We start from the raw sequence: 13,933 nt of genomic DNA on the forward strand, positions 1-13,933 counted from the left end.
ATCGACCGACACCAACTAGGATTGCATCGACTGACACAAGCTTGTATCGACCGATACAAGGTTCACCTGCATCGACCGACACTAACACTGCATCAACCGATGCATGCTCGACATTTTACGAAAATCCCAAATTGCAACGATCGATGCGTCCACATGGCATTGACCGATGCTTCTAGGTCAAATTGTGCCGTCCTTGCATTGCATCAACCGACGCACAAAGTGCATCGATCGACGAACATGCTGAGCATCATCTTCCCCGAAGCTCCTCGCCGGATCTCCATCCCTAAACCACCAAAACACAATCCAATGCCAAAAAAAAAGCTTCCCAAAGCCTCTTGCAACTCAACAATGTTCTAACAAGCCAGATAAACACATAAATTAAACAAGCAAATCGGAGAAATCTCAAGCTTAAACAAGCCATGGTCATGCACTCACCTTTGCCAAAGAAGTTTCTGAACCTAAAACGATAGATCTACACTCCTAGCACGCTCCTACAACTATCCCAGCTACAGATCTCCACAGGAACAGCCACAAATCATCAAGAATTCTCAAAAACACTTAAAAACCTCTTCCTCTCTTCTCTTTTTCTCAAAAACGGCCCAATTCGGCCAAACCCTCGAGTTCCTCCTTTTATACACGATTTCAGGGTTTTTCCTAACCCAAAACACAACGTTTAACTTAAACTCGTTCGCAAAAACCAACCTTGCATCAACCGATGCACTACGCATCGATCGATGCACCTCCCAAACCGAGATTCCGGATCGTGGATGTTACATCCATTAAGAAAGGTGAGCCCATGTGCCGGGAGTGGACATGGGGCCCACTGAGAGGTGGCGGTCGAAGAATTACAACATGATTTTTTCCTGTGTTTTGTCTTCACTCGCACAGTTCCGACAATCACATCCTGGAAGGTCATCCATCCAAAAACTACTCCAGCTCAAACACGCTCCTTTCACTATACCGAAAAGATAAGTGCACTTTGATAACATAGGTGGTCAAATCAATTCTTTTAAGCCTCTCCGCATATTCCTTAAACCGGGATGTCACACTTTTTCTAAAATATTTCAATAATATATAAAACTATTGTATTTTTCAAAAATATTAAATAATAAAGTGGCTAATCTTAATTGGTTGTTTTAAATCCTATGTGGGCAGCCTTAGAAGCTGTTAACTCCTACTTTTTATTTGTGTAGATTATTAATATTATTATTATTATGACTAGGATTCAAACTTTCGTGATATCGCGGAGGAAGTATTTCAAAAAAAGTTATATTAAATTTTAAATTATATTATTATATATTATAAAATTATTTGAAAATAATAATATAGTTTGAAAATATATGCTAAGAATAAAACTAAAAATTATTTCAAAAAAGGAAAAATAATCAATAGGGTTAAAATTACATAAATATTAAACATATATAATTGCTAGTTAAAAAAACACAGCCGTCAAAATGAAAACTTATACTAAAAAATATTTTGTCAAAAAAACTCAACCTTCAGTTAAAATTATTAAATGAAAAGTCATAATGAACAGATTCAACTTTGTAAATTTTTTTGTATGTATAATAAGTATAAAATAATTTATGAAAAATTATAGTAAAGAGTAACAAGCATCATAACATTTGTTAACATTTTTATTATTAATTAATACACAAATGTTATGATGAACTGAAGTGATTCTAAGTGAAAATATCAAACAAAAACATATAATAAATAAATGCAATACATAAAAGGTAAATGGTCAAATTATTATTATTTTGAAAACGATAAAAACACCTTTGTCAATAGATTATACATAAAAGGGGTAAATGTCAGATTAACTCTTTTATGGGTGAACGAGAAAGCACACAAAAGTAAAGCTTCGACTCATAAGGATCCCAATATATTCCAACCACATCGCCTATCTTCAAATCTCTTCTCACGACGAATTCCCTACGCCATGCACTGCCAAGAATATAGCTTAGACACTTGGGCCATTTCTTAAGAACCAGCTTGTGCATAGTATCAGTGTCTTCATCATACACGTTGACTGCTAATCCAGGGCCTTCTTCGACTACCCTTTGATCAGATATAGGGAGATATCTCAGAATGTCGCTACGCACGATGCTTCCATTCAGATAAAGATAGTTTAGATAGCCAATACTGCTTTTGGTCAATTCCTTCTTGATGGTCCATGGATCGGTGTAGAGAGTTGTTTTTGTTGAGACATTGTGGTGCACCTCCTCTCTTTGTTCTTGATCCGTCGTAAACCTCAACGACGCCAGGTTTATGTTTTCTTCGGTTTGCTTATTGTCTGACGCATCTTCGGGATCATCATGTGGCTTGTCATACGGAAACAGATCCAGGGTGACCAAAGTCTTATTTGACGCTGAAATCCATATCCAATGATCGCAAAAAACTGAAAAATCTGACCAAAGCATTGGATCAAAACTCATTTTTTTTTCTTTAAAATCACAGTCAATTTAAAAGAAGCCTCTTTCTATAGTTATTTTTTATAAGTTATCTGTCTACTTAAATCATTTGTTACTGGATCTGAAATTTATAATGAAATCTGAGAAGCTTAGTATACATTTCACAGAATTTTCAAACATATGCAAAATATACGAATATTCAAAACGAAATAATTTAAAATTATGTTCAAGATCCCTTCTCAAAAGTGCGAGCTACTTTCAGAATAACCATATATGAAAATTTGTTAATGTATAGAACTCAGAATTCTCAATTTAAAACCAAAAAACCATCGTAAAATTAGTAAATAAATAAAAAATGGATGAGAGGCCAATCTTTACCACGAAGACCCGATGTGTTTATAAGGAGACGGTCATCGATTGTATATGGTAAAAAACATTCTGAAGTGTTTTCTTGTGGGAATTCATGTTTATATACACATTGAGCGTTGAACAATAATAAATAAAAAGACATATTGAGTATAGATTCATTACCTAAAAATAGCATCCATCAATTATACTTCCTAAGTGATTTTTTTGACTAAAGATTATAATGTAACGGTAATTATGGCAATATAATATAAATTATGTTGACACGTGTAAATTTATAATTACCATATCATGCAGTTTTAAGGCTTTCTATCAACAAGGATTACTTTTTCCAATTTTTTCTTGGGGGGTGGGGGGGCGGGGGGGGAAGGTGAAGTTGAAATCGAGTGTTTTATTTAAAATCCGGCAAACATGTAAAAGAAAACCCTCACCATTTTCAAAAACATGTAAATGATCCTTATTATTTTGTGGGGTTTTAATCTCTCAACTTCTAATAGATGGTAAAATAACTCATGATGTTCAAACCCAAATAAAATCTGAGCGTTATATTAAAACATAGATACAAAAGCTATCGCATTTAAAAAGCTACAGATGTTAATTCACATTTGGGTTGGTGGTGTTGTATTGGGAGCAAAATGTCTTCGGCGAAGTCCTTCCTCTCTTCATTTGGAATTAGAAGCACTTCTTTGAGCCATGGAGAGTATCCTTTTGAGAAGTGTTGTTCATCAGAACTTCGAGAAGGATTGTGCTGAATTATTCATGATAGTGCAAGTCCCTGAAGATTGGCCAGCGTTTTCCAACCAGCTCGATGATTTCTTCTTGCTACGTGTTTCCTTCCCGCTCTTCACCCTGCCGAAGATCCCTCGGTCATCCAATTTGAGGGTGTATTGCCTCGCTCGGTCTTCTAGAATGTTATTGTTTGAGTTTCTTTTGTAAACTTTTTTCCTCCGGTTTGGGCTACCAATTTTGGAGTAATGTTCTAATTAATGTTTGGTTGTTTAAAAAAATATTTAGATAACGCTCTATGTATTATTAAATCGGTTTGATTTCATTAAGCTTTTTGTAATTAACCCTAATAAATCTTCATTATTTAAAATTTTCAATGATAATATTTTCAATCTTCATTATTATTGATCTCATGATCGGTTTCTGTTGGCCGGATGGTCAATAGTGGGGCAAACTGTTGTGACGGTTGTCGGAGGACTGCTTTGTTATATTCGAGGACGATTCTATGTTAGTGAAAGAGAATTTTAACCCTCTGAACCCAAAATTGGTGGGTGTCAATCGACATCAAGGGGCAGTGTCGATTGATTTTTAGGTCTGGTCGGTTTAGCTTTTAACAGGCTGGTTAAGCGGATTTTTGGAAAACCTTAAACGTTTCTTCTTAAAAGTCGACGCCCTAACTGTTTTGTGGCAGAGAGTTGTATTTGTCATTCCTTAGAGAAGAGAAAAAGATTTGGGTTTGTGAGATCAAGTGAGAGATCAAAGGAGAAGAGCTTTGCTTGGTTTGGTGTGTGAACTGGTGTGTGAGGCAGAAGAGAAGGACATAATAATGTTGTTGTGGTATTTTAGGGTTTTTGTTGGTTGTGTCGCATCGGTCTAGTCAGATCAATATTTTTTTGTTTCGAGGTGTGTGGGACCGTGACTTATCTGAGCGTTTAGATTTTGTGTTTTCGTTGTTTTGTGATGTGCAGATTAATTTCTTATTTTTCTGTATTTTGTTGTGGTTGATGGTCTTGAATGTTTGTCGGTTTTGTGTGTTGTTCTTGTGAGAACAGCTTGGTGGATTGGATTGTTAAGAATGGCTTCGGAATTGTTGCAGCAACGGCTCTCCAAGGCTTTAATCTTCAAGTTGCAATCGCTAACATCCTTAGCATTCTCCCTTATCTCCTTTGATTGTTGAACTTTTCCTTCTTCAAGAAAAAGGAGCTTCCTCTCAAAGGCTTCAGCAGTTTCAAAATTTTCCTCCTCTACTCTTCTAACTTCAACAGCAAATTCATCCATTCTTCCCGATAGATACGAATGGATCTTGTCGAGATTTCCATGTATCATCTTCATAGTCTCATCTAGAGTGTTTGTCATCCGACTTATAAAGTTCAATATCATCTCTTCTTCAGCTTTTTGTTGAGTAGACTCACGAAAATTGTCTTGGTAGACTCGGTTTGGGAGTCGGAAAGGATCTCGGTATTGGTGTGAGCGGTTTAAATTGGTTGCGGCTCTCCTTGGATAAGGTCTTTGAAAGCGACTTGGACGGTGACTTAGGACAGGTTCCCAATCTTCATAAACATCATATGGAGTTGGAGATGGTCGAGTTCTAGGGTTATCTCGGTAGAAAGCTTCTCCTTGATGTTGGTGTTGTCAAAAATTAAAATTTTCGGTACCTTCTTCATTAGGGAACTGATATGTCATGCAACAGTAGAAGTCTTTGAGCTCTTCTTCTCCATCTTTTTTAGCAGATGATAGATCATAGGACTCATCATTCTCCATAGGCAAATCTTCATATTCTATAGCTCTCTCCTTGAAATAATCTTCTTCCTCATCGGTTGGGTAATCTTTTTCTCTAGTCCACTCCTTGGACTTGTTAGGATCGGTTGGATCATCACATGAGGCTCTATATTCTTCTTCAGCATCAGCAGGTTGATATAGTTGATCATCACTCCAGTTGTTGCACTCACCGTATTTGTTAAGTAGGGCTTCTACCTTTCACTCTAAACGGCTCTCGATGGTGTCAATGGTGTAACCCAAATTGATAATCTTTGTTCGGCCATCATCAATATATACTCCGTGTTGTTTAAGACTTGATTGTTGACAGCATTGATTTGTTCCTCCAAGCGTGTAACGTCCTTGGTGATAGTCTTGAGTTTGGCTCCAAACTCAATGCTCATCTTATCCAGCTTAGCATTAAAAACTTTATCAGCCTCCTCTTGACTTGATATAAGTTCTTCTATCATCTTCATGAGCTTGTCTTCAGTGTGAGAGCTCCTTGAAGTGACTGGTTTTCGATTGTCATAGAAATATTTTTCATTGACATCGACATTCATGACTTCTTGTGGATCAAGGTATTGGTCCGTCGCAAAGCATGGTACGTCTGTGTGGTACGGCGTGTAGGAATGGTCAGCTCGGCAGTGAGCTGGTCCCATAGGTGCTCGGCCTTGAGGTGGTCGAGTGAAAGCACTTCGACGAGGTTGTCTAAGTGTTGGTACAATGCTTGGTCGAGAGTGACCAATGCTTGTGCCTTGCAGCGAATGGCCTTGCGGACCGGATGGGTCTCCGTCCGTGGCTCGGTAGCGTGACATGAGTTGTGCAATTGTGAGATTCTCAAAATCTCCTGGGAGAGCGTCGAGGTTCATCCTCAAGGTCTCCTGAAACAGTGAAAAACAAAAAGAAAAATAAAAGCAAGGTGTCCTAGACGTTACTCTAGTTCCTAGACTCTTGTAAACAACAATCTCTCCCCGGCAACGGCGCCAAAAAGCTTTGATGTGTGTGGTTTTTCACTTCAAATCTTTTACCTTAAAAGACCACACAACTGCTGAAAGTGCACAACTAATCGGTAGTAGTATTTAAGGATCGATCCCACAGAGAGAGAGTTGTTGTTCGGCTGAATCCAACGGAAGTAAGTAAGGCTAGGACTCAATAGAAATAGGGTTTTGTGGTTGTCACGGTTGTAGCAAGCAAATAAACAAAAGTAAAAGCAAGTAAAATAAATGAAACAAGCGTTGGGCATCAAGGGGAATCGTAGGAGTTCAATGATCTATCTATCTAGGAAAGTTTAGGGTTAGTTTGTCTATCTAAAACTCGGACTACGAAACACTAATAAACCGTTAACTTAAAGTTCTCAAGCTAACCGTCTAAGATCACTACACCCCGTAACTCAAATGTTGCAGGCTACGACGCATAGATCAAAGCATTTAAAACAGGTTCGACTAACATTCGTGGAATTCCATAGGTAAGGGCTATGTGCTTCCTATGTCTCCCCACACATCTAAGCTAGGTCAAGCACACATGCAAGCTTTTGGAAAAGCACACACACTTTAGATCATAGTTAGTTCATGAGGCTAACTTAAAGCATTAAGTAAAAACTTAGAATTAAAGCATAGAATAAACCGAATTTAAATCTAACAAACCCTAAAAATTGCCACCTAAACTAAGATCATCTCCCCCCTTTGATTTATCCCTTTAAACCCAACTAGAAAACTACTCTAGCATGTTTAAGGGAGTCATCAAAGCAAGGTTTAATAAACTCATAAACATAAAAGAATAAATAGAGAAAATGGTTTTAGATATTACTTCAATGATTGTCAAACAAAGTGTAAGATCATTTTCCTTAGAAACAAGAACAAAGTAAATAGAATAGAGAGAGTTTGGTGATCTCCAAGGCTTCAAGAGAGGGACGAGACAGAGGTCTGCAGGTCGTGGCTGTTCTTCTGGTCGTCGGCTCCTTTGAGGCAGTTTTTTGGGCACACCCTAAACCCTAGGGCTTAGAAGAGTATTTATAGGGTTATGTCTAGATTTAGGGTTTTGTAAGGGTACAAACGTCTTCTCTTGATAAGTGCATGGCAAAGGCGGCGTAGGAAGCTTCTAGAACGGTGGTGAAGATTTGCACTGGGCCGCTGTGGTGGTCGGTGGTCAGGCCTTCAAATAAAAGCCCATGGGCTTGATGGTTCTTCTTAGGTCGGTTTAAGGTACGTCTCGGTAATTCGGGCATAACTTCCGGATGGTTAGATGGATCGACTTGATTCCACTTCGAGGAAAAATATGACCCTTTCAGCTTTCCATAGACACCAAGTACGTCGAAATTTGAGTTCTGGAAGTTCTTCAAACGTTGCTCGTACTGTAAAGCTCTGAAACTTTCCTAAAACGTATTTTCCTTGTCTTTTGGTCCTTTTTGCTATAAAAACTGTAAAACCTTCTTGAAACCTAAAATACTTGATAATATAGATTAAAGCCTTGAAATCATATCAAACTCATCCTAAATGCATATTAAAACTATAGCTAAAATGGGTAAAATAATGTTGTTATCAGTGTACATATCTTTTCGGTCAAGTGTCCTGAGATCAACTCACCTTGGTAAGGAAAACATGCACCAAGACTTGGGTCTTCATTCAACTTAGTATCTTTATTGTTTTTTAGTTTCAAGAATAATCAATACTTGGTTTTGTTACCAAGTTACTTATCTCTATATAAACACATGTAATCTCATTTGAGAAATCAATCAATCAATTTCCTTTTCATTTTATGAGTCTATCTCTTTGTTTTTTTTGTCTAGAACACTTCCTTGTTTCTTGGTGTGTAATATCCAGGCAACAGCCTCCTCTTGTTGGACTAGTGTGTCATATATAATAGCGATTGGAGTTGGGAATATTAGCAGCCTTCCGCAACTGCTTTGTGACCCCTCAATCCATTAAGTCTCCCTCGTTGCACCTTGCACCTTGGCGAGTTTCTATCCTTTCCAACCCTGCTGAGTGATCCTCGAATGTGGGCGTATCACAAAAGAAACATAACATATCGTGGAATCTCATTGAAGGCTCGAAGAGGATGTTCTAGGACTTCATGCCACAAACAATCGACTAACTCACATAATCAATCAAAGGCATTCAAATCCAAACATCAACAACAGAAATACAGTGAACCCGTACCTAGAACCGGAAGAGCTCTAATACCAAACTAAAATAACCTGACCCATTTTTTAAATAATAATAATAATAATTAACTAGTGGTCCCATACACACTAGGCACCGAACCAAAACCAAAATAACCAGTAGAATAACCAAAAATTACCAATGATCAATAACCAATAACCAATGGTAGTGATTTAACCAAATCATAAAACATAAAACCAGCAACCTAGCAATCTTCTACTGACTCAACTCTAGCAACCTACAGAAGTCACTAGAACATCTTCTTCTTCATTGCCTTGATTCCACGATCACACTTTGCCTTTACCTGCACCACAACACTCAGTGAGGCAATTCTCCCATCTACTGGGCTATACATACAAGCAATTAAGATATCTCTAGCCATCAAACAACAATCAATAAACAGACAACAAACCAGGACAATTGCATCGACCGACACCAAATCATGCATCGACCGACACCAACTAGGATTGCATCGACTGACACAAGCTTGTATCGACCGATACAAGGTTCACCTGCATCGACCGACACTAACACTGCATCGACCGATGCATGCTCGACATTTTACGAAAATCCCTAATTGCAACGATCGATGCGTACACATGGCATTGACCGATGCTCCTAGGTCAAATTGTGCCGTCCTTGCATTGCATCAACCGACGCACAAAGTGCATCGATCGACGAACATGCTGAGCATCATCTTCCCCGAAGTTCCTCGCCGGATCTCCATCCCTAAACCACCAAAACACAATCCAATGCCAAAAAAAAAAGCTTCCCAAAGCCTCTTGCAACTCAACAATGTTCTAACAAGCCAGATAAACACATAAATTAAACAAGCAAATCGGAGAAATCTCAAGCTTAAACAAGCCATGGTCATGCACTCACCTTTGCCAAAGAAGTTTCTGAACCTAAAACGATAGATCTACACTCCTAGCACGCTCCTACAACTATCCCAGCTACAGATCTCCACAGGAACAGCCACAAATCATCAAGAATTCTCAAAAACACTTAAAAACCTCTTCCTCTCTTCTCTTTTTCTCAAAAACGGCCCAATTCGGCCAAACCCTCGAGTTCCTCCTTTTATACACGATTTCAGGGTTTTTCCTAACCCAAAACACAACGTTTAACTTAAACTCGTTCGCAAAAACCAACCTTGCATCGACCGATGCACTATGCATCGATCGATGCATCTCCCAAACCGAGATTCCGATTCGTGGATGTTACATCCATTAAGAAAGGTGAGCCCATGTGCCGGGAGTGGACATGGGGCCCACTGAGAGGTGGCGGTCGAAGAATTACAACATGATTTTTTCCTGTATTTTGTCTTCACTCGCACAGTTCCGACAATCACTTCCTGGAAGGTCATCCATCCAAAAACTACTCCAGCTCAAACACGCTCCTTTCACTATACCGAAAAGATAAGTGCACTTTGGTGACATTGGTGGTCAAATCAATTCTTTTAAGCCTCTCCGCATATTCCTTAAACCGGGATGTCACACTTTTTCTAAAATATTTCAATAATATATAAAACTATTGTATTTTTCAAAAATATTAAATAATAAAGTGGCTAATCCTAATTGGTTATTTTAAATCCTATGTGGGCAGCCTTAGAAGCTGTTAACTCCTACTTTTTATTTGTGTAGATTATTAATATTATTATTATTATTATGACTAGGATTCAAACTTCCGTGATATCGCGGAGGAAGTATTTCAAAAAAAGTTATATTAAATTTTAAATTATAATATTATATATTATAAAATTATTTGAAAATAATAATATAGTTTGAAAATATATGCTAAGAATAAAACTAAAAATTATTTCAAAAAAGGAAAAATAATCAATAGGGTTAAAATTACATAAATATTAAACATATATAATTGCTAGTTAAAAAAACACAGCCGTCAAAATGAAAACTTATACTAAAAAATATTTTGTCAAAAAAACTCAACCTTAAGTTAAAAATTATTAAATGAAAAGTCATAATGAACAGATTCAACTTTGTAAATTTTTTTGTATGTATAATAAGTATAAAATAATTTATGAAAAATTATAGTAAAGAGTAACAAGCATCAAAACATTTGTTAACATTTTTATTATTAATTAATACACAAATGTTATGATGAACTGAAGTGATTCTAAGTGAAAATATCAAACAAAAACATATAATAAATAAATGCAATACATAAAAGGTAAATGGTCAAATTATTATTATTTTGAAAACGATAAAAACACCTTTGTCAATAGATTATACATAAAAGGGGTAAATGTCAGATTAACTCTTTTATGGGTGAACGAGAAAGCACACAAAAGTAAAGCTTCGACTCATAAGGATCCCAATATATTCCAACCACATCGCCTATCTTCAAATCTCTTCTCACGACGAATTCCCTACGCCATGCACTGCCAAGAATATAGCTTAGACACTTGGGCCATTTCTTAAGAACCAGCTTGTGCATAGTATCAGTGTCTTCATCATACACGTTGACTGCTAATCCAGGGCCTTCTTCGACTACCCTTTGATCAGATATAGGGAGATATCTCAGAATGTCGCTACGCACGATGCTTCCATTCAGATAAAGATAGTTTAGATAGCCAATACTGCTTTTGGTCAATTCCTTCTTGATGGTCCATGGATCGGTGTAGAGAGTTGTTTTTGTTGAGACATTGTGGTGCACCTCCTCTCTTTGTTCTTGATCCGTCGTAAACCTCAACGACGCCAGGTTTATGTTTTCTTCGGTTTGCTTATTGTCTGACGCATCTTCGGGATCATCATGTGGCTTGTCATACGGAAACAGATCCAGGGTGACCAAAGTCTTATTTGACGCTGAAATCCATATCCAATGATCGCAAAAAACTGAAAAATCTGACCAAAGCATTGGATCAAAACTCATTTTTTTTTCTTTAAAATCACAGTCAATTTAAAAGAAGCCTCTTTCTATAGTTATTTTTTATAAGTTATCTGTCTACTTAAATCATTTGTTACTGGATCTGAAATTTATAATGAAATCTGAGAAGCTTAGTATACATTTCACAGAATTTTCAAACATATGCAAAATATACGAATATTCAAAACGAAATAATTTAAAATTATGTTCACGATCCCTCCCTTCTCATAAGTGCGAGCTACTTTCAGAATAACCATATATGAAAATTTGTTAATGTATAGAACTCAGAATTCTCAATTTAAAACCAGAAAACCATCGTAAAATTAGTAAATAAATAAAAAATGGATGAGAGGCCGATCTTTACCACGAAGACCCGATGTGTTTATAAGGAGGCGGTCATCGATTGTATATGGTAAAAAACATTCTGAAGTGTTTTCTTGTGGGAATTCATGTTTATATACACATTGAGCGTTGAACAATAATAAATAAAAAGACATATTGAGTATAGATTCATTACCTAAAAATAGCATCCATCAATTATACTTCCTAAGTGATTTTTTTGACTAAAGATTATAATGTAACGGTAATTATGGCAATATAATATAAATTATGTTGACACGTGTAAATTTATAATTACCATATCATGTAGTTTTAAGGCTTTCTATCAACAAGGATTACTTGCTTTTTCCAATTTTTTCTTGGGGGTGGGGGGGGGGGAGGTGAAGTTGAAATCGAGTGTTTTATTTAAAATCCGGCAAACATGTAAAAGAAAACCCTCACCGTTTTCAAAAACATGTAAATGATCCTTATTATTTTGTGGGGTTTTAATCTCTCAACTTCTAATAGATGGTAAAATAACTCATGATGTTCAAACCCAAATAAAATCTGAGCGTTATATTAAAACATAGATACAAAAGCTATCGCATTTAAAAAGCTACAGATGTTAATTCACATTTGGGTTGGTGGTGTTGTATTGGGAGCAAAATGTCTTCGGCGAAGTCCTTCCTCTCTTCATTTGGAATTAGAAGCACTTCTTTGGGCCATGGAGAGTATCCTTTCGATAAGTGTTGTTCATCAGAACTTCGAGAAGGATTGTGCTGAATTAGTCATGATAGTGCAAGTCCCTGAAGATTGGCCAGCGTTTTCCAACCAGTTGATGATTTCTTCTTGCTACGTGTTTCCTTCCCGCTCTTCACCCTGCCGAAGATCCCTCGGTCATCCAATTTGAGGGTGTATTGCCTCGCTCGGTCTTCTAGAATGTTATTGTTTGAGTTTCCTTTGTAAACTTTTTTCCTCCGGTTTGGGCTACCAATTTTGGAGTAATGTTCTAATTAATGTTTGGTTGTTTAAAAAAATATTTAGATAACGCTCTATGTATTATTAAATTGGTTTGATTTCATTAAGCTTTTTGTAATTAACCCTAATAAATCTTCATTATTTAAAATTTTCAATGATAATATTTTCAATCTTCATTATTATTGATCTCATGATCGGTTTCTGTTGGCCGGATGGTCAATAGTGGGGCAAACTGTTGTGACGGTTGTCGGAGGACTGCTTTGTTATATTCGAGGACGATTCTATGTTAGTGAAAGAGAATTTTAACCCTCTGAACCCAAAATTGGTGGGTGTCAATCGACATTAAGGGGCAGTGTCGATTGATTTTTAGGTCTGGTCGGTTTAGCTTTTAACAGGCTGGTTAAGCGGATTTTTGGAAAACCTTAAACGTTTCTTCTTAAAAGTCGACGCCCTAACTGTTTTGTGGCAGAGAGTTGTATTTGTCATTCCTTAGAGAAGAGAAAAAGATTTGGGTTTGTGAGATCAAGTGAGAGATCAAAGGAGAAGAGCTTTGCTTGGTTTGGTGTGTGAACTGGTGTGTGAGGCAGAAGAGAAGGACATAAGAATGTTGTTGTGGTATTTTAGGGTTTTTGTTGGTTGTGTCGCATCGGTCTAGTCAGATCAATATTTTTTTGTTTTGAGGTGTGTGGGACCGTGACTTATCTGAGCGTTTAGATTTTGTGTTTTCGTTGTTTTGTGATGTGCAGATTAATTTCTTATTTTTCTGTATTTTGTTGTGGTTGATGGTCTTGAATGTTTGTCGGTTTTGTGTGTTGGTCTTGTGAGAACAGCTTGGTGGATTGGATTGTTAAGAATGGCTTCGGAATTGTTGCAGCAACGGCTCTCCAAGGCTTTAATCTTCAAGTTGCAATCGCTAACATCCTTAGCATTCTCCCTTATCTCCTTTGATTGTTGAACTTTTCCTTCTTCAAGAAAAAGGAGCTTCCTCTCAAAGGCTTCAGCAGTTTCAAAATTTTCCTCCTCTACTCTTCTAACTTCAACAGCAAATTCATCCATTCTTCCCGATAGATACGAATGGATTTTGTCGAGATTTCCATGTATCATCTTCATAGTCTCATCTAGAGTGTTTGTCATCCGACTTATAAAGTTCAATATCAACCTCTTCTTCAGCTTTTTGTTGAGTAGACTCACGAAAATTGTCTTGGTAGACTCGGTTTGGGAGTTGGAAAGGATCTCGGTATTGGTGTGAGTGGTTTAAATTGGTTGCGGCTCTCCTTGGATAAGGTCTTTGAAAGCGACTTGGACGGTGACTTAGGACAGGTTCCCAATCTTCAT

General features: G+C 37.1%; 2 long non-coding RNA genes across 2 annotated transcripts; both read right to left on the reverse strand.

Annotated features, from left to right (window-relative positions):
• Window positions 1-1,732: 1,732 nt before the first annotated feature.
• On the reverse strand, window positions 1,733-2,858 carry LOC147927094 (uncharacterized). The gene is made up of 2 exons (XR_015581427.1): window positions 2,793-2,858; window positions 1,733-2,410 (listed from the first exon to the last, which is right to left on the reverse strand). It is a non-coding gene; the product is annotated as an uncharacterized LOC147927094 (long non-coding RNA).
• A 7,744-nt stretch (window positions 2,859-10,602) lies between these two features.
• On the reverse strand, window positions 10,603-11,715 carry LOC147927095 (uncharacterized). The gene is made up of 2 exons (XR_015581425.1): window positions 11,667-11,715; window positions 10,603-11,280 (listed from the first exon to the last, which is right to left on the reverse strand). It is a non-coding gene; the product is annotated as an uncharacterized LOC147927095 (long non-coding RNA).
• Between the last annotated feature and the right edge of the window lie 2,218 nt (window positions 11,716-13,933).

This window comes from Camelina sativa, chromosome 15 (genome assembly GCF_030686135.1).
Source record: "Camelina sativa cultivar CO46 ecotype springtype chromosome 15, ASM3068613v1".
In the NCBI taxonomy this organism is placed as follows: Eukaryota; Viridiplantae; Streptophyta; class Magnoliopsida; order Brassicales; family Brassicaceae; genus Camelina; species Camelina sativa.